General features: G+C 40.3%; 46 non-coding genes across 46 annotated transcripts; 24 read left to right on the top strand and 22 right to left on the bottom strand.

The window, feature by feature from the left end:
* The first annotated feature begins 92 nt into the window (after nt 1-92).
* LOC114779998 (U6 spliceosomal RNA) lies at nt 93-201 on the top strand. The gene has a single exon (XR_003746967.1). It is a non-coding gene; the product is annotated as a U6 spliceosomal RNA (small nuclear RNA).
* Nucleotides 202-612: 411 nt separating this feature from the next.
* On the bottom strand, nt 613-772 carry LOC114780003 (U1 spliceosomal RNA). Its single transcript, XR_003746972.1, has one exon. It is a non-coding gene; the product is annotated as a U1 spliceosomal RNA (small nuclear RNA).
* A 372-nt stretch (nt 773-1,144) lies between these two features.
* On the top strand, nt 1,145-1,251 carry LOC114780022 (U6 spliceosomal RNA). The gene has a single exon (XR_003746991.1). It is a non-coding gene; the product is annotated as a U6 spliceosomal RNA (small nuclear RNA).
* Nucleotides 1,252-1,671: 420 nt separating this feature from the next.
* LOC114779999 (U1 spliceosomal RNA) lies at nt 1,672-1,831 on the bottom strand. The gene has a single exon (XR_003746968.1). It is a non-coding gene; the product is annotated as a U1 spliceosomal RNA (small nuclear RNA).
* Nucleotides 1,832-2,202: 371 nt separating this feature from the next.
* LOC114780023 (U6 spliceosomal RNA) lies at nt 2,203-2,309 on the top strand. The gene has a single exon (XR_003746992.1). It is a non-coding gene; the product is annotated as a U6 spliceosomal RNA (small nuclear RNA).
* A 421-nt stretch (nt 2,310-2,730) lies between these two features.
* LOC114780015 (U1 spliceosomal RNA) lies at nt 2,731-2,889 on the bottom strand. Its single transcript, XR_003746984.1, has one exon. It is a non-coding gene; the product is annotated as a U1 spliceosomal RNA (small nuclear RNA).
* Nucleotides 2,890-3,259: 370 nt separating this feature from the next.
* Nucleotides 3,260-3,366, top strand: LOC114780037 (U6 spliceosomal RNA). The gene has a single exon (XR_003747005.1). It is a non-coding gene; the product is annotated as a U6 spliceosomal RNA (small nuclear RNA).
* A 421-nt stretch (nt 3,367-3,787) lies between these two features.
* LOC114780012 (U1 spliceosomal RNA) lies at nt 3,788-3,947 on the bottom strand. Its single transcript, XR_003746981.1, has one exon. It is a non-coding gene; the product is annotated as a U1 spliceosomal RNA (small nuclear RNA).
* Nucleotides 3,948-4,317: 370 nt separating this feature from the next.
* On the top strand, nt 4,318-4,424 carry LOC114780047 (U6 spliceosomal RNA). Its single transcript, XR_003747015.1, has one exon. It is a non-coding gene; the product is annotated as a U6 spliceosomal RNA (small nuclear RNA).
* A 420-nt stretch (nt 4,425-4,844) lies between these two features.
* On the bottom strand, nt 4,845-5,004 carry LOC114780004 (U1 spliceosomal RNA). The gene has a single exon (XR_003746973.1). It is a non-coding gene; the product is annotated as a U1 spliceosomal RNA (small nuclear RNA).
* Nucleotides 5,005-5,375: 371 nt separating this feature from the next.
* LOC114780024 (U6 spliceosomal RNA) lies at nt 5,376-5,482 on the top strand. The gene has a single exon (XR_003746993.1). It is a non-coding gene; the product is annotated as a U6 spliceosomal RNA (small nuclear RNA).
* Nucleotides 5,483-5,896: 414 nt separating this feature from the next.
* On the bottom strand, nt 5,897-6,056 carry LOC114780009 (U1 spliceosomal RNA). The gene has a single exon (XR_003746978.1). It is a non-coding gene; the product is annotated as a U1 spliceosomal RNA (small nuclear RNA).
* A 370-nt stretch (nt 6,057-6,426) lies between these two features.
* LOC114780025 (U6 spliceosomal RNA) lies at nt 6,427-6,533 on the top strand. Its single transcript, XR_003746994.1, has one exon. It is a non-coding gene; the product is annotated as a U6 spliceosomal RNA (small nuclear RNA).
* A 420-nt stretch (nt 6,534-6,953) lies between these two features.
* LOC114780017 (U1 spliceosomal RNA) lies at nt 6,954-7,113 on the bottom strand. Its single transcript, XR_003746986.1, has one exon. It is a non-coding gene; the product is annotated as a U1 spliceosomal RNA (small nuclear RNA).
* A 371-nt stretch (nt 7,114-7,484) lies between these two features.
* On the top strand, nt 7,485-7,591 carry LOC114780038 (U6 spliceosomal RNA). Its single transcript, XR_003747006.1, has one exon. It is a non-coding gene; the product is annotated as a U6 spliceosomal RNA (small nuclear RNA).
* A 418-nt stretch (nt 7,592-8,009) lies between these two features.
* LOC114780005 (U1 spliceosomal RNA) lies at nt 8,010-8,169 on the bottom strand. Its single transcript, XR_003746974.1, has one exon. It is a non-coding gene; the product is annotated as a U1 spliceosomal RNA (small nuclear RNA).
* Nucleotides 8,170-8,539: 370 nt separating this feature from the next.
* On the top strand, nt 8,540-8,646 carry LOC114780026 (U6 spliceosomal RNA). Its single transcript, XR_003746995.1, has one exon. It is a non-coding gene; the product is annotated as a U6 spliceosomal RNA (small nuclear RNA).
* A 949-nt stretch (nt 8,647-9,595) lies between these two features.
* LOC114780039 (U6 spliceosomal RNA) lies at nt 9,596-9,702 on the top strand. The gene has a single exon (XR_003747007.1). It is a non-coding gene; the product is annotated as a U6 spliceosomal RNA (small nuclear RNA).
* A 418-nt stretch (nt 9,703-10,120) lies between these two features.
* On the bottom strand, nt 10,121-10,280 carry LOC114780000 (U1 spliceosomal RNA). The gene has a single exon (XR_003746969.1). It is a non-coding gene; the product is annotated as a U1 spliceosomal RNA (small nuclear RNA).
* A 370-nt stretch (nt 10,281-10,650) lies between these two features.
* Nucleotides 10,651-10,757, top strand: LOC114779994 (U6 spliceosomal RNA). Its single transcript, XR_003746963.1, has one exon. It is a non-coding gene; the product is annotated as a U6 spliceosomal RNA (small nuclear RNA).
* Nucleotides 10,758-11,175: 418 nt separating this feature from the next.
* Nucleotides 11,176-11,335, bottom strand: LOC114780006 (U1 spliceosomal RNA). The gene has a single exon (XR_003746975.1). It is a non-coding gene; the product is annotated as a U1 spliceosomal RNA (small nuclear RNA).
* Nucleotides 11,336-11,705: 370 nt separating this feature from the next.
* On the top strand, nt 11,706-11,812 carry LOC114779995 (U6 spliceosomal RNA). Its single transcript, XR_003746964.1, has one exon. It is a non-coding gene; the product is annotated as a U6 spliceosomal RNA (small nuclear RNA).
* A 417-nt stretch (nt 11,813-12,229) lies between these two features.
* On the bottom strand, nt 12,230-12,389 carry LOC114780020 (U1 spliceosomal RNA). The gene has a single exon (XR_003746989.1). It is a non-coding gene; the product is annotated as a U1 spliceosomal RNA (small nuclear RNA).
* Nucleotides 12,390-12,761: 372 nt separating this feature from the next.
* On the top strand, nt 12,762-12,866 carry LOC114779997 (U6 spliceosomal RNA). Its single transcript, XR_003746966.1, has one exon. It is a non-coding gene; the product is annotated as a U6 spliceosomal RNA (small nuclear RNA).
* Nucleotides 12,867-13,281: 415 nt separating this feature from the next.
* Nucleotides 13,282-13,445, bottom strand: LOC114779993 (U1 spliceosomal RNA). Its single transcript, XR_003746962.1, has one exon. It is a non-coding gene; the product is annotated as a U1 spliceosomal RNA (small nuclear RNA).
* A 370-nt stretch (nt 13,446-13,815) lies between these two features.
* Nucleotides 13,816-13,922, top strand: LOC114780028 (U6 spliceosomal RNA). Its single transcript, XR_003746996.1, has one exon. It is a non-coding gene; the product is annotated as a U6 spliceosomal RNA (small nuclear RNA).
* Nucleotides 13,923-14,337: 415 nt separating this feature from the next.
* On the bottom strand, nt 14,338-14,497 carry LOC114780032 (U1 spliceosomal RNA). Its single transcript, XR_003747000.1, has one exon. It is a non-coding gene; the product is annotated as a U1 spliceosomal RNA (small nuclear RNA).
* Nucleotides 14,498-14,866: 369 nt separating this feature from the next.
* On the top strand, nt 14,867-14,973 carry LOC114780029 (U6 spliceosomal RNA). Its single transcript, XR_003746997.1, has one exon. It is a non-coding gene; the product is annotated as a U6 spliceosomal RNA (small nuclear RNA).
* Nucleotides 14,974-15,392: 419 nt separating this feature from the next.
* On the bottom strand, nt 15,393-15,552 carry LOC114780007 (U1 spliceosomal RNA). Its single transcript, XR_003746976.1, has one exon. It is a non-coding gene; the product is annotated as a U1 spliceosomal RNA (small nuclear RNA).
* Nucleotides 15,553-15,922: 370 nt separating this feature from the next.
* Nucleotides 15,923-16,029, top strand: LOC114780040 (U6 spliceosomal RNA). Its single transcript, XR_003747008.1, has one exon. It is a non-coding gene; the product is annotated as a U6 spliceosomal RNA (small nuclear RNA).
* Nucleotides 16,030-16,445: 416 nt separating this feature from the next.
* On the bottom strand, nt 16,446-16,605 carry LOC114780014 (U1 spliceosomal RNA). Its single transcript, XR_003746983.1, has one exon. It is a non-coding gene; the product is annotated as a U1 spliceosomal RNA (small nuclear RNA).
* Nucleotides 16,606-16,975: 370 nt separating this feature from the next.
* On the top strand, nt 16,976-17,082 carry LOC114780030 (U6 spliceosomal RNA). Its single transcript, XR_003746998.1, has one exon. It is a non-coding gene; the product is annotated as a U6 spliceosomal RNA (small nuclear RNA).
* Nucleotides 17,083-17,502: 420 nt separating this feature from the next.
* LOC114780018 (U1 spliceosomal RNA) lies at nt 17,503-17,661 on the bottom strand. The gene has a single exon (XR_003746987.1). It is a non-coding gene; the product is annotated as a U1 spliceosomal RNA (small nuclear RNA).
* A 370-nt stretch (nt 17,662-18,031) lies between these two features.
* On the top strand, nt 18,032-18,138 carry LOC114780031 (U6 spliceosomal RNA). The gene has a single exon (XR_003746999.1). It is a non-coding gene; the product is annotated as a U6 spliceosomal RNA (small nuclear RNA).
* Nucleotides 18,139-18,555: 417 nt separating this feature from the next.
* LOC114780021 (U1 spliceosomal RNA) lies at nt 18,556-18,714 on the bottom strand. Its single transcript, XR_003746990.1, has one exon. It is a non-coding gene; the product is annotated as a U1 spliceosomal RNA (small nuclear RNA).
* Nucleotides 18,715-19,084: 370 nt separating this feature from the next.
* On the top strand, nt 19,085-19,191 carry LOC114780048 (U6 spliceosomal RNA). The gene has a single exon (XR_003747016.1). It is a non-coding gene; the product is annotated as a U6 spliceosomal RNA (small nuclear RNA).
* Nucleotides 19,192-19,606: 415 nt separating this feature from the next.
* Nucleotides 19,607-19,766, bottom strand: LOC114780001 (U1 spliceosomal RNA). Its single transcript, XR_003746970.1, has one exon. It is a non-coding gene; the product is annotated as a U1 spliceosomal RNA (small nuclear RNA).
* Nucleotides 19,767-20,136: 370 nt separating this feature from the next.
* On the top strand, nt 20,137-20,243 carry LOC114780041 (U6 spliceosomal RNA). The gene has a single exon (XR_003747009.1). It is a non-coding gene; the product is annotated as a U6 spliceosomal RNA (small nuclear RNA).
* A 420-nt stretch (nt 20,244-20,663) lies between these two features.
* Nucleotides 20,664-20,823, bottom strand: LOC114780008 (U1 spliceosomal RNA). The gene has a single exon (XR_003746977.1). It is a non-coding gene; the product is annotated as a U1 spliceosomal RNA (small nuclear RNA).
* Nucleotides 20,824-21,194: 371 nt separating this feature from the next.
* On the top strand, nt 21,195-21,301 carry LOC114779996 (U6 spliceosomal RNA). Its single transcript, XR_003746965.1, has one exon. It is a non-coding gene; the product is annotated as a U6 spliceosomal RNA (small nuclear RNA).
* Nucleotides 21,302-21,713: 412 nt separating this feature from the next.
* Nucleotides 21,714-21,873, bottom strand: LOC114780010 (U1 spliceosomal RNA). Its single transcript, XR_003746979.1, has one exon. It is a non-coding gene; the product is annotated as a U1 spliceosomal RNA (small nuclear RNA).
* A 370-nt stretch (nt 21,874-22,243) lies between these two features.
* Nucleotides 22,244-22,350, top strand: LOC114780042 (U6 spliceosomal RNA). Its single transcript, XR_003747010.1, has one exon. It is a non-coding gene; the product is annotated as a U6 spliceosomal RNA (small nuclear RNA).
* A 418-nt stretch (nt 22,351-22,768) lies between these two features.
* On the bottom strand, nt 22,769-22,927 carry LOC114780019 (U1 spliceosomal RNA). Its single transcript, XR_003746988.1, has one exon. It is a non-coding gene; the product is annotated as a U1 spliceosomal RNA (small nuclear RNA).
* A 371-nt stretch (nt 22,928-23,298) lies between these two features.
* Nucleotides 23,299-23,405, top strand: LOC114780044 (U6 spliceosomal RNA). The gene has a single exon (XR_003747012.1). It is a non-coding gene; the product is annotated as a U6 spliceosomal RNA (small nuclear RNA).
* Nucleotides 23,406-23,826: 421 nt separating this feature from the next.
* LOC114780016 (U1 spliceosomal RNA) lies at nt 23,827-23,990 on the bottom strand. The gene has a single exon (XR_003746985.1). It is a non-coding gene; the product is annotated as a U1 spliceosomal RNA (small nuclear RNA).
* A 371-nt stretch (nt 23,991-24,361) lies between these two features.
* Nucleotides 24,362-24,468, top strand: LOC114780033 (U6 spliceosomal RNA). The gene has a single exon (XR_003747001.1). It is a non-coding gene; the product is annotated as a U6 spliceosomal RNA (small nuclear RNA).
* The last annotated feature ends 312 nt before the right edge of the window (nt 24,469-24,780 follow it).

The following is a 24,780-nucleotide window of genomic DNA, read 5'->3' on the forward strand; positions in this document are numbered from 1 at the left end:
ATCACATTTTTACACAATACTCCTACAAGGTCTGGTGAGCAGAACAATATATGGTCAGTATTATAAGTGGCAGCTGAGAAAGCTGGTTGATTGTGCTTGCTACGCTGCACATATACTAAAATTGGATCGATACAGAGAAGAATTAGCATGGGCCCCTGCGAAAGGATGGACACGCAAATCCGTGAAGCGTTCCATAGTTGTTCTTTTTAATTGACAAAAGAGTCACTTGGTACTAGAAGATTTGTCCAAGATTAGCATGAACTTGTAAAAGGATGACCACAAAATCAGTGAAGTGCTCAGTATTTCAACTTTTTTTGATTGACAAAAAGGACGAGGGTTCTTAGGAAAGGGAGATGCTGTGCCAAATTCCAATGTTTCAGTTTTTTTTTTTTTCAAAGCAAACACAACAGAATGAACTCCATAAGAAGATCATAAACATTTCCAACTGCATCTGTGTTCAATGTATTAATGAAGTTGCTCATGTAGTAGGACAATCTCAATCATTTGGTATGATAAGAAGATCTGAAGCTGCTGTACATTTCTTTAGCTGACTCTAGGACTGACTCTACACAGACAATTGTGTTTGTGGTTTAGTTGTGAACAACATGCTTGTGAGAGGGTAAACGCAGTCTGCCGCTATCAGGAATGATGCAGTCTAGATGCCCACATATGGGGACTTTGTAGGAGTCAGCACTAGCAAAATGCAGAGGTACAACCTCAGTCTGGGAAGACCACATATTTGAGAATGAAATTTCCCCTTCCAAAAAAGCATGAACTATAATGAAATGGCAGAAGATTGCTGCCAGTACCTTAACAGAGACCCAGACAGTGACATCACCACGTGGAATAAACAAACTGCCTGGAACCACGCCCCTTTCCTGCATTGACCTGCCCACTTTGTGATGTTCCTATGACTCTTGACACCAATCAAATTATTCTTCTTTACTTTGCTACACAAACTGACCACACTTTAATCATGCACCTCCACAAGTTACCAGCCTCTTGGAAAATGCAATTAGGGTAACTAAGCATTTGCTCTCCAAATATTTTTTCACATTTTTACACAATACTCCATACAAGGTCTTGGTGAGCAGAACAATGATATGGTCAGTATTATAAGTGGCAGCCTGAGAAGCTGGTTGATGTGCTTGCTACGGCTGCACATATACTAAAATTGGATCGATACAGAGAAGATTAGCATGGCCCCTGCGAAAGGATGACACGCAAATCCGTGAAACGTTCCATATTTTGTTCTTTTTTAATTAGACAAAGAGTCACTTGGGACTAGGAAGATGTTGTACCAAGATTAGCATGGAACTTGCAAAAGGGATGACACACAAATCAGTGAAGTGCTCCATATTTTCAACTTTTTTGATTGACAAATAGGAACTAGGGTTCCTTAGGAAAAGGGAGATGCTGTGCCAAATTCCAAATGTTTCAGTTTTTTTTTTTCAAAGCAAAAACACAAGGATGAACTCCATAAGAAGATCAGAAACATTTCCAACTGCATCTGGTGTCAATGTATTAATGAAGTTGCTCATGTAGTGGACAATCTCAATCATTTGGTAATGATAAGAAGATCTGAAGCTGCTGTACATTTCTTTAGCTGACTCTAGGACTGACTCTACACAGACAATTGTGTTTGTGGTTTAGTTGTGAACAAAATGCTTGTGAGAGGGTAAACGCAGTCTGTCGCTATCAGGAATGATGCAGTCTAGATGCCCACATATGGGGACTTTGTAGGAGTCAGCACTAGCAAAATGCAGAGGTACAACCTCAGTCTGGGAAGACCACATATTTGAGAATGAAATTTCCCCTTCCAAAAAAGCATGAACTATAATGAAATGGCAGAAGATTGCTGCCAGTACCTTAACAGAGACCCAGACAGTGACATCACCACGTGGAATAAACAAACTGCCTGGAACCACGCCCCTTTCCTGCATTGACCTGCCCACTTTGTGATGTTCCTATGACTCTTGACACCAATCAAATTATTCTTCTTTCTTTGCTACACAAACTGACCACTACTTTAATCATGCACCTCCACAAGTTACCAGCCTCTTGGAAAATGCAATTAGGGTAACTAAGCATTTGCTCTCCAAATATTTTATCACATTTTTACACAATACTCCATACAAGGTCTTGGTGAGCAGAACAATGATATGGTCAGTATTATAAGTGGCAGCTGAGAAGCTGGTTGATGTGCTTGCTACGGCTGCACATATACTAAAATTGGATCGATACAGAGAAGATTAGCATGGCCCCTGCGAAAGGATGACACGCAAATCCGTGAAGCGTTCCATATTTTGTTCTTTTTAATTAGACAAAGAGTCACTTGGGACTAGGAAGATGTTGTACCAAGATTAGCATGGAACTTGTAAAAGGGATGACACACAAATCAGTGAAGTGCTCCATATTTTCAACTTTTTTGATTGACAAATAGGAACTAGGGTTCCTTAGGAAAAGGGAGATGCTGTGCCAAATTCCAAATGTTCAGTTTTTTTTTTATTTTCAAAGCAAACACACAGGGATGAATACCATAAGAAGATCAGAAACATTTCCAACTGCATCTGGTGTCAATGTATTAATGAAGTTGCTCATGTAGTGGACAATCTCAATCATTTGGTATGATAAGAAGTACTGAAGCTGCTGTACATTTCTTTAGCTGACTCTAGGCCTGACTCTACACAGACAATTGTGTTTGTGGTTTAGTTGTGAACAACATGCTTGTGAGAGGGTAAACGCAGTCTGTCGCTATCAGGAATGATGCAGTCTAGATGCCCACATATGGGGACTTTGTAGGAGTCAGCACTAGCAAAATGCAGAGGTACAACCTCAGTCTGGGAAGACCACATATTGAGAATGAAATTTCCCCTTCCAAAAAAGCATGAACTATAATGAAATGGCAGAAGATTGCTGCCAGTACCTTAACAGAGACCCAGACAGTGACATCACCACGTGGAATAAACACACTGCCTGGAACCACGCCCCTTTCCTGCATTGACCTGCCCACTTTGTGATGTTCCTATGACTCTTGACACCAATCAAATTATTCTTCTTACTTTGCTACACAAACTGACCATACTTTAATCATGCACCTCCACAAGTTACCAGCCTCTTGGAAAATGCAATTAGGGTAACTAAGCATTTGCTCTCCAAATATTTTATCACATTTTTACACAATACTCCATACAAGGTCTTGGTGAGCAGAACAATGATATGGTCAGTATTATAAGTGGCAGCTGAGAAGCTGGTTGATGTGCTTGCTACGGCTGCACATATACTAAAATTGGATCGATACAGAGAAGATTAGCATGGCCCCTGCGAAAGGATGACACGCAAATCCGTGAAGCGTTCCATATTTTGTTCTTTTTAATTAGACAAAGAGTCACTTGGGACTAGGAAGATGTTGTACCAAGATTAGCATGGAACTTGTAAAAGGGATGACACACAAATCAGTGAAGTGCTCCATATTTTCAACTTTTTTGATTGACAAATAGGAACTAGGGTTCCTTAGGAAAAGGGAGATGCTGTGCCAAATTCCAAATGTTCAGTTTTTTTTATTTTCAAAGCAAACACACAAGGAATGAACTCCATAAGAAGATCAGAAACATTTCCAACTGCATCTGGTGTCAATGTATTAATGAAGTTGCTCATGTAGTGGACAATCTCAATCATTTGGTATGATAAGAAGATCTGAAGCTGCTGTACATTTCTTTAGCTGACTCTAGGACTGACTCTACGCAGACAATTGTGTTTGTGGTTTAGTTGTGAACAACATGCTTGTGAGAGGGTAAACGCAGTCTGTCCGCTATCAGGAATGATGCAGTCTAGATGCCCACATATGGGGACTTTGTAGGAGTCAGCACTAGCAAAATGCAGAGGTACAACCTCAGTCTGGGAAGACCACATATTTGAGAATGAAATTTCCCCTTCCAAAAAAGCATGAACTATAATGAAATGGCAGAAGATGGCTGCCAGTACCTTAACAGAGACCCAGACAGTGACATCACCACGTGGAATAAACACACTGCCTGGAACCACGCCCCTTTCCTGCATTGACCTGCCCACTTTGTGATGTTCCCATGACTCTTGACACCAATCAAATTATTCTTCTTTCTTTGCTACACAAACTGACCATACTTTAATCATGCACCTCCACAAGTTACCAGCCTCTTGGAAAATGCAATTAGGGTAACTAAGCATTTGCTCTCCAAATATTTTATCAAATTTTTACACAATACTCCATACAAGGTCTTGGTGAGCAGAACAATGATATGGTCAGTATTATAAGTGGCAGCTGAGAAGCTGGTTGATGTGCTTGCTACGGCTGCACATATACTAAAATTGGATCGATACAGAGAAGATTAGCATGGCCCCTGCGAAAGGATGACACGCAAATCTGTGAAGCGTTCCATATTTTGTTCTTTTTAATTAGACAAAGAGTCACTTGGGACTAGGAAGATGTTGTACCAAGATTAGCATGGAACTTGTAAAAGGGATGACACACAAATCAGTGAAGTGCTCCATATTTTCAACTTTTTTGATTGACAAATAGGAACTAGGGTTCCTTAGGGAAAAGGGAGATGCTGTGCCAAATTCCAAATGTTCAGTTTTTTTTATTTTCAAAGCAAACACACAAGGATGAACTCCATAAGAAGATCAGAAACATTTCCAACTGCAATCTGGTGTCAATGTATTAATGAAGTTGCTCATGTAGTGGACAATCTCAATCATTTGGTATGATAAGAAGACTGAAGCTGCTGTACATTTCTTTAGCTGACTCTAGGACTGACTCTACACAGACAATTGTGTTTGTGGTTTAGTTGTGAACAACATGCTTGTGAGAGGGTAAACGCAGTCTGCCGCTATCAGGAATGATGCAGTCTAGATGCCCACATATGGGGACTTTGTAGGAGTCAGCACTAGCAAAATGCAGAGGTACAACCTCAGTCTGGGAAGACCACATATTTGAGAATGAAATTTCCCCTTCCAAAAAAGCATGAACTATAATGAAATGGCAGAAGATGGCTGCCAGTACCTTAACAGAGACCCAGACAGTGACATCACCACGTGGAATAAACACACTGCCTGGAACCACGCCCCTTTCCTGCATTGACCTGCCCACTTTGTGATGTTCCTATGACTCTTGACACCAATCAAATTATTCTTCTTACTTTGCTACACAAACTGACCACTACTTTAATCATGCACCTCCACAAGTTACCAGCCTCTTGGAAAATGCAATTAGGGTAACTAAGCATTTGCTCTCCAAATATTTTATCACATTTTTACACAATACTCCATACAAGGTCTTGGTGAGCAGAACAATGATATGGTCAGTATTATAAGTGGCAGCTGAGAAGCTGGTTGATGTGCTTGCTACGGCTGCACATATACTAAAATTGGATCGATACAGAGAAGATTAGCATGGCCCCTGCGAAAGGATGACACGCAAATCCGTGAAGCGTTCCATATTTTGTTCTTTTTAATTAGACAAAGAGTCACTTGGGACTAGGAAGATGTTGTACCAAGATTAGCATGGAACTTGCAAAAGGATGACACACAAATCAGTGAAGTGCTCCATATTTTCAACTTTTTTGATTGACAAATAGGAACTAGGGTTCCTTAGGAAAAGGGAGATGCTGTGCCAAATTCCAAATGTTAGTTTTTTTTTTTCAAAGCAAAACACAAGGATGAACTCCATAAGAAGATCAGAAACATTTCCAACTGCATCTGGTGTCAATGTATTAATGAAGTTGCTCATGTAGTGGACAATCTCAATCATTTGGTATGATAAGAAGATCTGAAGCTGCTGTACATTTCTTTAGCTGACTCTAGGACTGACTCTACACAGACAATTGTGTTTGTGGTTTAGTTGTGAACAACATGCTTGTGAGAGTGTAAACGCAGTCTGTCGCTATCAGGAATGATGCAGTCTAGATGCCCACATATGGGGACTTTGTAGGAGTCAGCACTAGCAAAATGCAGAGGTACAACCTCAGTCTGGGAAGACCACATATTTGAGAATGAAATTTCCCCTTCCAAAAAAGCATGAACTATAATGAAATGGCAGAAGATGGCTGCCAGTACCTTAACAGAGACCCAGACAGTGACATCACCACGTGGAATAAACACACTGCCTGGAACCACGCCCCTTTCCTGCATTGACCTGCCCACTTTGTGATGTTCCCATGACTCTTGACACCAATCAAATTATTCTTCTTACTTTGCTACACAAACTGACCACACTTTAATCATGCACCTCCACAAGTTACCAGCCTCTTGGAAAATGCAATTAGGGTAACTAAGCATTTGCTCTCTAAATATTTTATCAAATTTTTACACAATACTCCATACAAGGTCTTGGTGAGCAGAACAATGATATGGTCAGTATTATAAGTGGCAGCTGAGAAGCTTGTTGATGTGCTTGCTACGGCTGCACATATACTAAAATTGGATCGATACAGAGAAGATTAGCATGGCCCCTGCGAAAGGATGACACGCAAATCCGTGAAGCGTTCCATATTTTGTTCTTTTTAATTAGACAAAGAGTCACTTGGGACTAGGAAGATGTTGTACCAAGATTAGCATGGAACTTGTAAAAGGGATGACACACAAATCAGTGAAGTGCTCCATATTTTCAACTTTTTTTGATTGACAAATAGGAACTAGGGTTCCTTCGGAAAAGGGAGATGCTGTGCCAAATTCCAAATGTTCAGGTTTTTTTTTTTCAAAGTAAACACACAAGGATGAACTCCATAAGAAGATCAGAAACATTTCCAACTGCATCTGGTGTCAATGTATTAATGAAGTTGCTCATGTAGTGGACAATCTCAATCATTTGGTATGATAAGAAGAACTGAAGCTACTGTACATTTCTTTAGCTGACTCTAGGACTGACTCTACACAGACAATTGTGTTTGTGGTTTAGTTGTGAACAACATGCTTGTGAGAGGGTAAACGCAGTCTGTCCGCTATCAGGAATGATGCAGTCTAGATGCCCACATATGGGGACTTTGTAGGAGTCAGCACTAGCAAAATGCAGAGGTACAACCTCAGTCTGGGAAGACCACATATTTGAGAATGAAATTTCCCCTTCCAAAAAATCATGAACTATAATGAAATGGCAGAAGATTGCTGCCAGTACCTTAACAGAGACCCAGACAGTGACATCACCACGTGGAATAAACACACTGCCTGGAACCACGCCCCTTTCCTGCATTGACCTGCCCACTTTGTGATGTTCCTATGACTCTTGACACCAATCAAATTATTCTTCTTACTTTGCTACACAAACTGACCACTACTTTAATCATGCACCTCCACAAGTTACCAGCCTCTTGGAAAATGCAATTAGGGTAACTAAGCATTTGCTCTCCAAATATTTTATCAAATTTTTACACAATACTCCATACAAGGTCTTGGTGAGCAGAACAATGATATGGTCAGTATTATAAGTGGCAGCTGAGAAGCTGGTTGATGTGCTTGCTACGGCTGCACATATACTAAAATTGGATCGATACAGAGAAGATTAGCATGGCCCCTGCGAAAGGATGACACGCAAATCCGTGAAGCGTTCCATATTTTGTTCTTTTTAATTAGACAAAGAGTCACTTGGGACTAGGAAGATGTTGTACCAAGATTAGCATGGAACTTGTAAAAGGGATGACACACAAATCAGTGAAGTGCTCCATATTTTCAACTTTTTTGATTGACAAATAGGAACTAGGGTTCCTTAGGAAAAGGGAGATGCTGTGCCAAATTCCAAATGTTTAGTTTTTTTTTTTCAAAGCAAAAACACAAGGAATGAACTCCATAAGAAGATCAGAAACATTTCCAACTGCATCTGGTGTCAATGTATTAATGAAGTTGCTCATGTAGTGGACAATCTCAATCATTTGGTATGATAAGAAGATCTGAAGCTGCTGTACATTTCTTTAGCTGACTCTAGGACTGACTCTACACAGACAATTGTGTTTGTGGTTTAGTTGTGAACAACATGCTTGTGAGAGGGTAAACGCAGTCTGCCGCTATCAGGAATGATGCAGTCTAGATGCCCACATATGGGGACTTTGTAGGAGTCAGCACTAGCAAAATGCAGAGGTACAACCTCAGTCTGGGAAGACCACATATTTGAGAATGAAATTTCCCCTTCCAAAAAAGCATGAACTATAATGAAATGGCAGAAGATGGCTGCCAGTACCTTAACAGAGACCCAGACAGTGACATCACCACGTGGAATAAACACACTGCCTGGAACCACGCCCCTTTCCTGCATTGACCTGCCCACTTTGTGATGTTCCTATGACTCTTGACACCAATCAAATTATTCTTCTTACTTTGCTACACAAACTGACCATACTTTAATCATGCACCTCCACAAGTTACCAGCCTCTTGGAAAATGCAATTAGGGTAACTAAGCATTTGCTCTCCAAATATTTTATCACATTTTTACACAATACTCCATACAAGGTCTTGGTGAGCAGAACAATGATATGGTCAGTATTATAAGTGGCAGCTGAGAAGCTTGTTGATGTGCTTGCTACGGCTGCACATATACTAAAATTGGATCGATACAGAGAAGATTAGCATGGCCCCTGCGAAAGGATGACACGCAAATCCGTGAAGCGTTCCATATTTTGTTCTTTTTTAATTAGACAAAGAGTCACTTGGGACTAGGAAGATGTTGTACCAAGATTAGCATGGAACTTGCAAAAAGATGACACACAAATCAGTGAAGTGCTCCATATTTTCAACTTTTTTTGATTGACAAATAGGAACTAGGGTTCCTTAGGAAAAGGGAGATGCTGTGCCAAATTCCAAATGTTTAGTTTTTTTTTTTTCAAAGCAAACACACAGGGATGAACTCCATAAGAAGATCAGAAACATTTCCAACTGCATCTGGTGTCAATGTATTAATGAAGTTGCTCATGTAGTGGACAATCTCAATCATTTGGTATGATAAGAAGAACTGAAGCTGCTGTACATTTCTTTAGCTGACTCTAGGACTGACTCTACACAGACAATTGTGTTTGTGGTTTAGTTGTGAACAACATGCTTGTGAGAGGGTAAACGCAGTCTGCCGCTATCAGGAATGATGCAGTCTAGATGCCCACATATGGGGACTTTGTAGGAGTCAGCACTAGCAAAATGCAGAGGTACAACCTCAGTCTGTGAAGACCACATAATTGAGAATTAAATATCCCGTTCCAAAAAAACATGAACTATAATGAAATGGCAGAAGATTGCTGCCAGTACCTCAACAGAGACCCAGACAGTGACATCATCACGTGGAATAAACAAACTGCCTGGAACCACGCCCCTTTCCTGCATTGACCTGCCCACTTTGTGATTTTCCTATGACTCTTGACACCAATCAAATTATTCTTCTTACTTTGCTACACAAACTGACCATACTTTAATCATGCACCTCCACAAGTTACCAGCCTCTTGGAAAATGCAATTAGGGTAACTAAGCATTTGCTCTCCAAATAATTTATCAAATTTTTACACAATACTCCATACAAGGTCTTGGTGAGCAGAACAATGATATGGTCAGTATTATAAGTGGCAGCTGAGAAGCTGGTTGATGTGCTTGCTACGGCTGCACATATACTAAAATTGGATCGATACAGAGAAGATTAGCATGGCCCCTGCGAAAGGATGACACGCAAATCCGTGAAGCGTTCCATATTTTGTTCTTTTTAATTAGACAAAGAGTCACTTGGGACTAGGAAGATGTTGTACCAAGATTAGCATGGAACTTGTAAAAGGGATGACACACAAATCAGTGAAGTGCTCCATATTTTCAACTTTTTTGATTGACAAATAGGAACTAGGGTTCCTTAGGAAAAGGGAGATGCTGTGCCAAATTCCAAATGTTCAGTTTTTTTTTTTCAAAGCAAAAACACAAGGAATGAACTCCATAAGAAGATCAGAAACATTTCCAACTGCATCTGGTGTCAATGTATTAATGAAGTTGCTCATGTAGTGGACAATCTCAATCATTTGGTATGATAAGAAGATCTGAAGCTGCTGTACATTTCTTTAGCTGACTCTAGGACTGACTCTACACAGACAATTGTGTTTGTGGTTTAGTTGTGAACAACATGCTTGTGAGAGGGTAAACGCAGTCTGTCGCTATCAGGAATGATGCAGTCTAGATGCCCACATATGGGGACTTTGTAGGAGTCAGCACTAGCAAAATGCAGAGGTACAACCTCAGTCTGGGAAGACCACATATTTGAGAATGAAATTTCCCCTTCCAAAAAAGCATGAACTATAATGAAATGGCAGAAGATTGCTGTCAGTACCTTAACAGAGACCCAGACAGTGACATCACCACGTGGAATAAACACACTGCCTGGAACCACGCCCCTTTCCTGCATTGACCTGCCCACTTTGTGATGTTCCTATGACTCTTGACACCAATCAAATTATTCTTCTTTCTTTTCTACACAAACTGACCATACTTTAATCATGCACCTCCACAAGTTACCAGCCTCTTGGAAAATGCAATTAGGGTAACTAAGCATTTGCTCTCCAAATATTTTATCACATTTTTACACAATACTCCATACAAGGTCTTGGTGAGCAGAACAATGATATGGTCAGTATTATAAGTGGCAGCTGAGAAGCTGGTTGATGTGCTTGCTACGGCTGCACATATACTAAAATTGGATCGATACAGAGAAGATTAGCATGGCCCCTGCGAAAGGATGACACGCAAATCCGTGAAGCGTTCCATATTTCGTTCTTTTTTAATTAGACAAAGAGTCACTTGGGACTAGGAAGATGTTGTACCAAGATTAGCATGGAACTTGTAAAAAGGATGACACACAAATCAGTGAAGTGCTCCATATTTTCAACTTTTTTTGATTGACAAATAGGAACTAGGGTTCCTTAGGAAAAGGGAGATGCTGTGACAAATTCCAAATGTTCAGTTTTTTTTTTCAAAGCAAACACACAAAGATGAACTCCATAAGAAGATCTGAAACATTTTCAACTGCATCTGGTGTCAATGTATTAAAGAAGTTGCTCATGTAGTGGACAATCTCAATCATTTGGTATGATAAGAAGAACTAAAGCTGCTGTACATTTCTTTAGCTGACTCTAGGCCTGACTCTACACAGACAATTCTGTATGAGGTTTAGTTGTGAACAAAATGCTTGTGAGAGGGTAAACGCAGTCTGCCGCTATCAGGAATGATGCAGTCTAGATGCCCACATATGGGGACTTTGTAGGAGTCAGCACTAGCAAAATGCAGAGGTACAACCTCAGTCTGGGAAGACCACATATTTGAGAATGAAATTTCCCCTTCCAAAAAAGCATGAACTATAATGAAATGGCAGAAGATTGCTGCCAGTACCTTAACAGAGACCCAGACAGTGACATCACCACGTGAAATAAACACACTGCCTGGAACCACGCCCCTTTCCTGCATTGACCTGCCCACTTTGTGATGTTCCTATGACTCTTGACACCAATCAAATTATTCTTCTTACTTTGCTACACAAACTGACCATACTTTAATCATGCACCTCCACAAGTTACCAGCCTCTTGGAAAATGCAATTAGGGTAACTAAGCATTTGCTCTCCAAATATTTTATCACATTTTTACACAATACTCCATACAAGGTCTTGGTGAGCAGAACAATGATATGGTCAGTACTATAAGTGGCAGCTGAGAAGCTGGTTGATGTGCTTGCTACGGCTGCACATATACTAAAATTGGATCGATACAGAGAAGATTAGCATGGCCCCTGCGAAAGGATGACACGCAAATCCGTGAAGCGTTCCATATTTCGTTCTTTTTTAATTAGACAAAGAGTCACTTGGGACTAGGAAGATGTTGTACCAAGATTAGCATGGAACTTGCAAAAGGATGACACACAAATCAGTGAAGTGCTCCATATTTTCAACTTTTTTTGATTGACAAATAGGAACTAGGGTTCCTTAGGAAAAGGGAGATGCTGTGACAAATTCCAAATGTTCAGTTTTTTTTTTCAAAGCAAACACACAAAGATGAACTCCATAAGAAGATCTGAAACATTTTCAACTGCATCTGGTGTCAATGTATTAAAGAAGTTGCTCATGTAGTGGACAATCTCAATCATTTGGTATGATAAGAAGAACTAAAGCTGCTGTACATTTCTTTAGCTGACACTAGGACTGATTCTAAGCAGACAATTGTGTTTGTGGTTTAGTTGTGAACAACATGCTTGTGAGAGGGTAAACGCAGTCTGCCACTATCAGGAATGATGCAGTCTAGATGCCCACATATGGGGACTTTGTAGGAGTCAGCACTAGCAAAATGCAGAGGTACAACCTCAGTCTGGGAAGACCACATATTTGAGAATGAAATTTCCCCTTCCAAAAAAGCATGAACTATAATGAAATGGCAGAAGATTGCTGCCAGTACCTTAACAGAGACCCAGACAGTGACATCACCACGTGGAATAAACAAACTGCCTGGAACCACGCCCCTTTCCTGGATTGACCTGCCCACTTTGTGATTTTCCCATGACTCTTGACACCAATCAAATTATTCTTCTTACTTTGCTACACAAACTGACCATACTTTAATCATGCACCTCCACAAGTTACCAGCCTCTTGGAAAATGCAATTAGGGTAACTAAGCATTTGCTCTCCAAATAATTTATCAAATTTTTACACAATACTCCATACAAGGTCTTGGTGAGCAGAACAATGATATGGTCAGTATTATAAGTGGCAGCTGAGAAGCTTGTTGATGTGCTTGCTATGGCTACTCATATACTAAAATTGGATCGATACAGAGAAGATTAGCATGGCCCCTGCGAAAGGATGACACGCAAATCCGTGAAGCGTTCCATATTTTGTTCATTTTTAATTAGACAAAGAGTCACTTGGGACTAGGAAGATGTTGTACCAAGATTAGCATGGAACTTGTAAAAGGGATGACACACAAATCAGTGAAGTGCTCCATATTTTCAACTTTTTTTGATTGACAAATAGGAACTAGGGTTCCTTAGGAAAAGGGAGATGCTGTGCCAAATTCCAAATGTTAGTTTTTTTTTTTCAAAGCAAAAACACAAGGAATGAACTCCATAAGAAGATCAGAAACATTTCCAACTGCATCTGGTGTCAATGTATTAATGAAGTTGCTCATGTAGTGGACAATCTCAATCATTTGGTATGATAAGAAGAACTGAAGCTGCTGTACATTTCTTTAGCTGACTCTAGGACTGACTCTACACAGACAATTGTGTTTGTGGTTTAGTTGTGAACAACATGCTTGTAAGAGGGTAAACGCAGTCTGCCGCTATCAGGAATGATGCAGTCTAGATGCCCACATATGGGGACTTTGTAGGAGTCAGCACTAGCAAAATGCAGAGGTACAACCTCAGTCTGGGAAGACCACATATTTGAGAATGAAATTTCCCCTGCCAAAAAAGCATGAACTATAATGAAATGGCAGAAGATGGCTGCCAGTACCTTAACAGAGACCCAGACAGTGACATCACCACGTGGAATAAACACACTGCCTGGAACCACGCCCCTTTCCTGCATTGACCTGCCCACTTTGTGATGTTCCCATGACTCTTGACACCAATCAAATTATTCTTCTTACTTTGCTACACAAACTGACCACACTTTAATCATGCACCTCCACAAGTTACCAGCCTCTTGGAAAATGCAATTAGGGTAACTAAGCATTTGCTCTCCAAATATTTTATCAAATTTTTACACAATACTCCATACAAGGTCTTGGTGAGCAGAACAATGATATGGTCAGTATTATAAGTGGCAGCTGAGAAGCTTGTTGATGTGCTTGCTACGGCTGCACATATACTAAAATTGGATCGATACAGAGAAGATTAGCATGGCCCCTGCGAAAGGATGACACGCAAATCCGTGAAGCGTTCCATATTTTGTTCTTTTTAATTAGACAAAGAGTCACTTGGGACTAGGAAGATGTTGTACCAAGATTAGCATGGAACTTGTAAAAGGATGACACACAAATCAGTGAAGTGCTCCATATTTTCAACTTTTTTGATTGACAAATAGGAACTAGGGTTCCTTAGGAAAAGGGAGATGCTGTGCCAAATTCCAAATGTTAGTTTTTTTTTTTCAAAGCAAAAACACAAGGATGAACTCCATAAGAAGATCAGAAACATTTCCAACTGCATCTGGTGTCAATGTATTAATGAAGTTGCTCATGTAGTGGACAATCTCAATCATTTGGTATGATAAGAAGAACTGAAGCTGCTGTAGATTTCTTTAGCTGACTCTAGGCCTGACTCTACACAGACAATTGTGTTTGTGGTTTAGTTGTGAACAACATGCTTGTGAGAGGGTAAACGCAGTCTGCCACTATCAGGAATGATGCAGTCTAGATGCCCACATATGGGGACTTTGTAGGAGTCAGCACTAGCAAAATGCAGAGGTACAACCTCAGTCTGGGAAGACCACATATTTGAGAATGAAATTTCCCCTTCCAAAAAAGCATGAACTATAATGAAATGGCAGAAGATGGCTGCCAGTACCTTAACAGAGACCCAGACAGTGACATCACCACGTGGAATAAACACACTGCCTGGAACCACGCCCCTTTCCTGCATTGACCTGCCCACTTTGTGATGTTCCCATGACTCTTGACACCAATCAAATTATTCTTCTTCTTTGCTACACAAACTGACCATACTTTAATCATGCACCTCCACAAGTTACCAGCCTCTTGGAAAATGCAATTAGGGTAACTAAGCATTTGCTCTCTAAATATTTTATCAAATTTTTACACAATACTCCATACAAGGTCTTGGTGAGCAGAACAATGATTTGGTCAGTATTATAAGTGGCAGCTGAGAAGCTGGTTGATGTGCTTGCTACGGCTGCACATATACTAAAATTGGATCGATACAGAGAAGATTAGCATGGCCCCTGCGAAAGGATGACACGCAAATCCGTGAAGCGTTCCATATTTTGTTCTTTTTTAATTAGACAAAGAGTCACTTGGGACTAGGAAGATGTTGTACCAAGATTAGCATGGAACTTGTAAAAGGGATGACACACAAATCAGTGAAGTGCTCCATATTTTCAACTTTTTTTGATTGACAAATAGGAACTAGGGTTCCTTGGGAAAAGGGAGATGCTGTGCCAAATTCCAAATGTTCAGTTTTTTTTTTTCAAAGCAAACACACAAGGATGAACTCCATAAGAAGATCAGAAACATTTCCAACTGCATCTGGTGTCAATGTATTAATGAAGTTGCTCATGTAGTGGACAATCTCAATCATTTGGTATGATAAGAAGAACTGAAGCTGCTGTACATTTCTTTAGCTGACTCTAGGCCTGACTCTACACAGACAATTGTGTTTGTGGTTTAGTTTTGAACAACATGCTTGTGAGAGGGTAAACGCAGTCTGCCGCTATCAGGAATGATGCAGTCTAGATGCCCACATATGGGGACTTTGTAGGAGTCAGCACTAGCAAAATGCAGAGGTACAACCTCAGTCTGGGAAGACCACATATTTGAGAATGAAATTTCCCCTTCCAAAAAAGCATGAACTATAATGAAATGGCAGAAGATGGCTGCCAGTACCTTAACAGAGACCCAGACAGTGACATCACCACGTGGAATAAACACACTGCCTGGAACCACGCCCCTTTCCTGCATTGACCTGCCCACTTTGTGATGTTCCTATGACTCTTGACACCAATCAAATTATTCTTCTTACTTTGCTACACAAACTGACCATACTTTAATCATGCACCTCCACAAGTTACCAGCCTCTTGGAAAATGCAATTAGGGTAACTAAGCATTTGCTCTCCAAATAATTTATCAAATTTTTACACAATACTCCATACAAGGTCTTGGTGAGCAGAACAATGATATGGTCAGTATTATAAGTGGCAGCTGAGAAGCTGGTTGATGTGCTTGCTACGGCTGCACATATACTAAAATTGGATCGATACAGAGAAGATTAGCATGGCCCCTGCGAAAGGATGACACGCAAATCCGTGAAGCGTTCCATATTTTGTTCTTTTTTAATTAGACAAAGAGTCACTTGGGACTAGGAAGATGTTGTACCAAGATTAGCATGGAACTTGCAAAAGGATGACACACAAATCAGTGAAGTGCTCCATATTTTCAACTTTTTTGATTGACAAATAGGAACTAGGGTTCCTTAGGAAAAGGGAGATGCTGTGCCAAATTCCAAATGTTTAGTTTTTTTTTTTCAAAGCAAAAACACAAGGATGAACTCCATAAGAAGATCAGAAACATTTCCAACTGCATCTGGTGTCAATGTATTAATGAAGTTGCTCATGTAGTGGACAATCTCAATCATTTGGTATGATAAGAAGACTGAAGCTGCTGTACATTTCTTTAGCTGACACTCGGACTGACTCTACACAGACAATTGTGTTTGTGGTTTAGTTTTGAACAACATGCTTGTGAGAGGGTAAACGCAGTCTGCCGCTATCAGGAATGATGCAGTCTAGATGCCCACATATGGGGAATTTGTAGGAGTCAGCACTAGCAAAATGCAGAGGTACAACCTCAGTCTGGGAAGACCACATATTTGAGAATGAAATTTCCCCTTCCAAAAAAGCATGAACTATAATGAAATGGCAGAAGATTGCTGCCAGTACCTTAACAGAGACCCAGACAGTGACATCACCACGTGGAATAAACAAACTGCCTGGAACCACGCCCCTTTCCTGCATTGACCTGCCCACTTTGTGATGTTCCTCTGACTCTTGACACCAATCAAATTATTCTTCTTACTTTGCTACACAATCTAACAATACTTTAATCATGCACCTCCACAAGTTACCAGCCTCTTGGAAAATGCATTTAGGGTAACTAAGCATTTGCTCTCCAAATATTTTATCAAATTTTTACACAATACTCCATACAAGGTCTTGGTGAGCAGAACAATGATATGGTCAGTATTATAAGTGGCAGCTGAGAAGCTGGTTGATGTGCTTGCTACGGCTGCACATATACTAAAATTGGATCGATACAGAGAAGATTAGCATGGCCCCTGCGAAAGGATGACACGCAAATCCGTGAAGCGTTCCATATTTTGTTCTTTTTAATTAGACAAAGAGTCACTTGGGACTAGGAAGATGTTGTACCAAGATTAGCATGGAACTTGTAAAAGGGATGACACACAAATCAGTGAAGTGCTCCATATTTTCAACTTTTTTTGATTGACAAATAGGAACTAGGGTTCCTTGGGAAAAGGGAGATGCTGTGCCAAATTCCAAATGTTCATTTTTTTTTATTTTCAAAGCAAACACACTGGGATAAAGACGATAAGAAGATTAGAAACATTTCCAACTGCATCTGGTGTCAATGTATTAATGAAGTTGCTCATGTAGTGGACAATCTCAATCATTTGGTATGATAAGAAGATCTGAAGCTGCTGTACATTTCTTTAGCTGACTCTAGGCCTGACTCTACACAGACAATTGTGTTTGTGGTTTAGTTTTGAACAACATGCTTGTGAGAGGGTAAACGCAGTCTGCCGCTATCAGGAATGATGCAGTCTAGATGCCCACATATGGGGACTTTGTAGGAGTCAGCACTAGCAAAATGCAGAGGTACAACCTCAGTCTGGGAAGACCACATATTGAGAATGAAATTTCCCCTTCCAAAAAAGCATGAACTATAATGAAATGGCAGAAGATTGCTGCCAGTACCTTAACAGAGACCCAGACAGTGACATCACCACGTGGAATAAACACACTGCCTGGAACCACGCCCCTTTCCTGCATTGACCTGCCCACTTTGTGATGTTCCCATGACTCTTGACACCAATCAAATTATTCTTCTTTCTTTGCTACACAAACTAACAATACTTTAATCATGCACCTCCACAAGTTACCAGCCTCTTGGAAACTGCAATTAGGGTAACTAAGCATTTGCTCTCCAAATATTTTATCACATTTTTACACAATACTCCATACAAGGTCTTGGTGAGCAGAACAATGATATGGTCAGTATTATAAGTGGCAGCTGAGAAGCTTGTTGATGTGCTTGCTACGGCTGCACATATACTAAAATTGGATCGATACAGAGAAGATTAGCATGGCCCCTGCGAAAGGATGACACGCAAATCCGTGAAGCGTTCCATATTTTGTTCTTTTTTAATTAGACAAAGAGTCACTTGGGACTAGGAAGATGTTGTACCAAGATTAGTATGGAACTTGCAAAAGGATGACACACAAATCAGTGAAGTGCTCCATATTTTCAACTTTTTTGATTGACAAATAGGAACTAGGGTTCCTTAGGAAAAGGGAGATGCTGTGCCAAATTCCAAATGTTCAGTTTTTTTTTTTCAAAGCAAAAACACAAGGATGAACTCCATAAGAAGATCAGAAACATGTCCAACTGCATCTGGTGTCAATGTATTAATGAAGTTGCTCATGTAGTGGACAATCTCAATCATTTGGTATGATAAGAAGATCTGAAGCTGCTGTACATTTCTTTAGCTGACTCTAGGACTGACTCTACACAGACATTTGTGTTTGTGGTTTAGTTTTGAACAACATGCTTGTGAGAGGGTAAACGCAGCCTGCCGCTATCAGGAATGATGCAGTCTAGATGCCCACATATGGGGACTTTGTAGGAGTCAGCACTAGCAAAATGCAGAGGTACAACCTCAGTCTGGGAAGACCACATATTGAGAATGAAATTTCCCCTTCCAAAAAAGCATGAACTATAATGAAATGGCAGAAGATTGCTGCCAGTACCTTAACAGAGACCCAGACAGTGACATCACCACGTGGAATAAACACACTGCCTGGAACCACGCCCCTTTTCTGCATTGACCTGCCCACTTTGTGATGTTCCTATGACTCTTGACACCAATCAAATTATTCTTCTTTCTTTGCTACACAAACTGACCATACTTTAATCATGCACCTCCACAAGTTACCAGCCTCTTGGAAAATGCAATTAGGGTAACTAAGCATTTGCTCTCCAAATATTTTATCACATTTTTACACAATACTCCATACAAGGTCTTGGTGAGCAGAACAATGATATGGTCAGTATTATAAGTGGCAGCTGAGAAGGTGGTTGATGTGCTTGCTACGGCTGTACATATACTAAAATTGGATCGATACAGAGAAGATTAGCATGGCCCCTGCGAAAGGATGACACGCAAATCCGTGAAGCGTTCCATATTTTGTTCTTTTTAATTAGACAAAGAGTCACTTGGGACTAGGAAGATGTTGTACCAAGATTAGCATGGAACTTGTAAAAGGGATGACACACAAATCAGTGAAGTGCTCCATATTTTCAACTTTTTTGATTGACAAATAGGAACTAGGGTTCCTTAGGAAAAGGGAGATGCTGTGCCAAATTCCAAATGTTAGTTTTTATTTTCAAAGCAAACACACAGGGATGAACTCCATAAGAAGATCAGAAACATTTCCAACTGCATCTGGTGTCAATGTATTAATGAAGTTGCTCATGTAGTGGACAATCTCAATCATTTGGTAAGATTAGAAGATCTGAAGCTGCTGTACATTTCTTTAGCTGACTCTAGGACTGACTCTACGCAGACAATTGTGTTTGTGGTTTAGTTGTGAACAACATGCTTGTGAGAGGGTAAACGCAGTCTGTCGCTATCAGGAATGATGCAGTCTAGATGCCCACATATGGGGACTTTGTAGGAGTCAGCACTAGCAAAATGCAGAGGTACAACCTCAGTCTGGGAAGACCACATATTTGAGAATGAAATTTCCCCTTCCAAAAAAGCATGAACTATAATGAAATGGCAGAAGATGGCTGCCAGTACCTTAACAGAGACCCAGACAGTGACATCACCACGTGGAATAAACACACTGCCTGGAACCACGCCCCTTTCCTGCATTGACCTGCCCACTTTGTGATGTTCCCATGACTCTTGAAACCAATCAAATTATTCATCTCTCTTTGCTACACAAACTGACCATACTTTAATCATGCACCTCCACAAGTTACCAGCCTCTTGGAAAATGCAATTAGGGTAACTAAGCATTTGCTCTCCAAATATTTTATCACATTTTTACACAATACTCCATACAAGGTCTTGGTGAGCAGAACAATGATATGGTCAGTATTATAAGTGGCAGCTGAGAAGCTGGTTAATGTGCTTGCTACGGCTGCACATATACTAAAATTGGATCGATACAGAGAAGATTAGCATGGCCCCTGCGAAAGGATGACACGCAAATCCGTGAAGCGTTCCATATTTTGTTCTTTTTAATTAGACAAAGAGTCACTTGGGACTAGGAAGATGTTGTACCAAGATTAGCATGGAACTTGTAAAAGGGATGACACACAAATCAGTGAAGTGCTCCATATTTTCAACTTTTTTGATTGACAAATAGGAACTAGGGTTCCTTAGGGAAAAGGGAGATGCTGTGCCAAATTCCAAATGTTCAGTTTTTTTATTTTCAAAGCAAACACACAAGGAATGAACTCCATAAGAAGATCAGAAACATTTCCAACTGCATCTGGTGTCAATGTATTAATGAAGTTGCTCATGTAGTGGACAATCTCAATCATTTGGTATGATAAGAAGAACTGAAGCTGCTGTACATTTCTTTAGCTGACTCTAGGCCTGACTCTACACAGACAATTGTGTTTGTGGTTTAGTTGTGAACAACATGCTTGTGAGAGGGTAAACGCAGTCTGCCGCTATCAGGAATGATGCAGTCTAGATGCCCACATATGGGGACTTTGTAGGAGTCAGCACTAGCAAAATGCAGAGGTACAACCTCAGTCTGGGAAGACCACATATTTGAGAATGAAATTTCCCCTTCCAAAAAAGCATGAACTATAATGAAATGGCAGAAGATTGCTGTCAGTACCTTAACAGAGACCCAGACAGTGACATCACCACGTGGAATAAACACACTGCCTGGAACCACGCCCCTTTCCTGCATTGACCTGCCCACTTTGTGATGTTCCTATGACTCTTGACACCAATCAAATTATTCTTCTTACTTTGCTACACAAACTGACCACTACTTTAATCATGCACCTCCACAAGTTACCAGCCTCTTGGAAAATGCAATTAGGGTAACTAATCATTTGCTCTCTAAATATTTTATCACATTTTTACACAATACTCCATACAAGGTCTTGGTGAGCAGAACAATGATATGGTCAGTATTATAAGTGGCAGCTGAGAAGCTGGTTGATGTGATTGCTACGGCTGCACATATACTAAAATTGGATCGATACAGAGAAGATTAGCATGGCCCCTGCGAAAGGATGACACGCAAATCCGTGAAGCGTTCCATATTTTGTTCTTTTTTATTAGACAAAGAGTCACTTGGGACTAGGAAGATGTACCAAGATTAGCATGGAACTTGCAAAAGGATGACACACAATACAGTGAAGTGCTCCATATTTTCAACTTTTTTTGATTTACAAAAGGGACTAGGGTTCCTTGGGAAAAGGGAGATGCTGTGTCAAATTCCAAATGTTAGTTTTTTTTTTTCAAAGCAAACACACAAGGATGAACTCCATAAGAAGATCAGAAACATTTCCAACTGCATCTGGTGTCAATGTATTAATGAAGTTGCTCATGTAGTGGACAATCTCAATCATTTGGTATGATAAGAAGATCTAAAGCTGCTGTACATTTCTTTAGCTGACTCTAGGACTGACTCTACACAGACAATTGTGTTTGTGGTTTAGTTGTGAACAACATGCTTGTGAGAGGGTAAACGCAGTCTGCCGCTATCAGGAATGATGCAGTCTAGATGCCCACATATGGGGACTTTGTAGGAGTCAGCACTAGCAAAATGCAGAGGTACAACCTCAGTCTGGGAAGACCACATATTTGAGAATGAAATTTCCCCTTCCAAAAAAGCATGAACTATAATGAAATGGCAGAAGATTGCTGCCAGTACCTTAACAGAGACCCAGACAGTGACATCACCACGTGGAATAAACACACTGCCTGGAACCACGCCCCTTTCCTGCATTGACCTGCCCACTTTGTGATGTTCCCATGACTCTTGACACCAATCAAATTATTCTTCTTTCTTTGCTACACAAACTGACCATACTTTAATCATGCACCTCCACAAGTTACCAGCCTCTTGGAAAATGCAATTAGGGTAACTAAGCATTTGCTCTCCAAATATTTTATCACATTTTTACACAATACTCCATACAAGGTCTTGGTGAGCAGAACAATGATATGGTCAGTATTATAAGTGGCAGCTGAGAAGCTGGTTAATGTGCTTGCTACGGCTGCACATATACTAAAATTGGATCGATACAGAGAAGATTAGCATGGCCCCTGCGAAAGGATGACACGCAAATCCGTGAAGCGTTCCATATTTTGTTCTTTTTTAATTAGACAAAGAGTCACTTGGGACTAGGAAGATGTTGTACCAAGATTAGCATGGAACTTGCAAAAAGATGACACACAAATCAGTGAAGTGCTCCATATTTTCAACTTTTTTGATTGACAAATAGGAACTAGGGTTCCTTAGGAAAAGGGAGATGCTGTGCCAAATTCCAAATGTTTAGTTTTTTTTTTTTCAAAGCAAAAACACAAGGATGAACTCCATAAGAAGATCAGAAACATTTCCAACTGCATCTGGTGTCAATATATTAATGAAGTTGCTCATGTAGTGGACAATCTCAATCATTTGGTATGATAAGAAGTACTGAAGCTGCTGTACATTTCTTTAGCTGACTCTAGGACTGACTCTACACAGACAATTGTGTTTGTGGTTTAGTTGTGAACAACATGCTTGTGAGAGGGTAAACGCAGTCTGCCGCTATCAGGAATGATGCAGTCTAGATGCCCACATATGGGGACTTTGTAGGAGTCAGCACTAGCAAAATGCAGAGGTACAACCTCAGTCTGGGAAGACCACATATTGAGAATGAAATTTCCCCTTCCAAAAAAGCATGAACTATAATGAAATGGCAGAAGATTGCTGCCAGTACCTTAACAGAGACCCAGACAGTGACATCACCACGTGGAATAAACACACTGCCTGGAACCACGCCCCTTTCCTGCATTGACCTGCCCACTTTGTGATGTTCCCTATGACTCTTGACACCAATCAAATTATTCTTCTTTCTTTGCTACACAAACTGACCATACTTTAATCATGCACCTCCACAAGTTACCAGCCTCTTGGAAAATGCAATTAGGGTAACTAAGCATTTGCTCTCCAAATATTTTATCACATTTTTACACAATACTCCATACAAGGTCTTGGTGAGCAGAACAATGATATGGTCAGTATTATAAGTGGCAGCTGAGAAAATGGTTGATGTGCTTGCTACGGCTGCACATATACTAAAATTGGATCGATACAGAGAAGATTAGCATGGCCCCTGCGAAAGGATGACACGCAAATCCGTGAAGCGTTCCATATTTTGTTCTTTTTTAATTAGACAAAGAGTCACTTGGTACTAGGAAGATGTTGTACCAAGATTAGCATGGAACTTGTAAAAGGATGACACACAAATTTGAAGTGCTCCATATTTTCAAATTTTTTTGATTGACAAATAGGAACTAGGGTTCCTTAGGAAAAGGGAGATGCTGTGCCAAATTCCAAATGTTCAGTTTTTTTTTTTTTTTTTTCAAAGCAAAAACACACAGGGATAAAGACCATAAGAAGATCAGAAACATTTCCAACTGCATCTGGTATCAATGTATTGATGAAGTTGCTCATGTAGTGGACAATCTCAATCATTTGGTAAGATAAGAAGAACTGAAGCTGCTGTACATTTCTTTAGCTGACTCTAGGACGTACTCTACACAGACAATTGTGTTTGTGGTTTAGTTGTGAACAACATGCTTGTAAGAGGGTAAACGCAGTCTGCCGCTATCAGGAATGATGCAGTCTAGATGCCCACATATGGGGACTTTGTAGGAGTCAGCACTAGCAAAATGCAGAGGTCCCACCTCAGTCTGGGAAGACCACATATTTGAGAATGAAATTTCCCCTTCCAAAAAAGCATGAACTATAATGAAATGGCAGAAGATTGCTGCCAGTACCTTAACAGAGACCCAGACAGTGACATCACCACGTGGAATAAACACACTGCCTGGAACCACGCCCCTTTCCTGCATTGACCTGCCCACTTTGTGATGTTCCCATGACTCTTGACACCAATCAAATTATTCTTCTTTCTTTGCTACACAAACTGACCACTACTTTAATCATGCACCTCCACAAGTTACCAGCCTCTTGGAAAATACAATTAGGGTAACTAAGCATTTGCTCTCCAAATATTTTATCACATTTTTACACAATACTCCATACAAGGTCTTGGTGAGCAGAACAATGATATGGTCAGTATTATAAGTGGCAGCTGAGAAGCTTGTTGATGTGCTTGCTACGGCTGCACATATACTAAAATTGGATCGATACAGAGAAGATTAGCATGGCCCCTGCGAAAGGATGACACGCAAATCCGTGAAGCGTTCCATATTTTGTTCTTTTTTAATTAGACAAAGAGTCACTTGGGACTAGGAAGATGTTGTACCAAGATTAGCATGGAACTTGTAAAGGGATGACACACAAATCAGTGAAGTGCTCCATATTTTCAACTTTTTTTGATTGACAAATAGGAACTAGGGTTCCTTGGGAAAAGGGAGATGCTGTGCCAAATTCCAATTGTTCAGTTTTTTTTTTTTTCAAAGCAAACACACAAGAAAGGAACTCCATAAGAAGATCAGAAACATTTCCAACTGCATCTGGTGTCAATGTATTAATGAAGTTGCTCATGTAGTGGACAATCTCAATCA

This window comes from Denticeps clupeoides, unplaced genomic scaffold, assembly GCF_900700375.1.
Source record: "Denticeps clupeoides unplaced genomic scaffold, fDenClu1.1, whole genome shotgun sequence".
In the NCBI taxonomy this organism is placed as follows: Eukaryota; Metazoa; Chordata; class Actinopteri; order Clupeiformes; family Denticipitidae; genus Denticeps; species Denticeps clupeoides.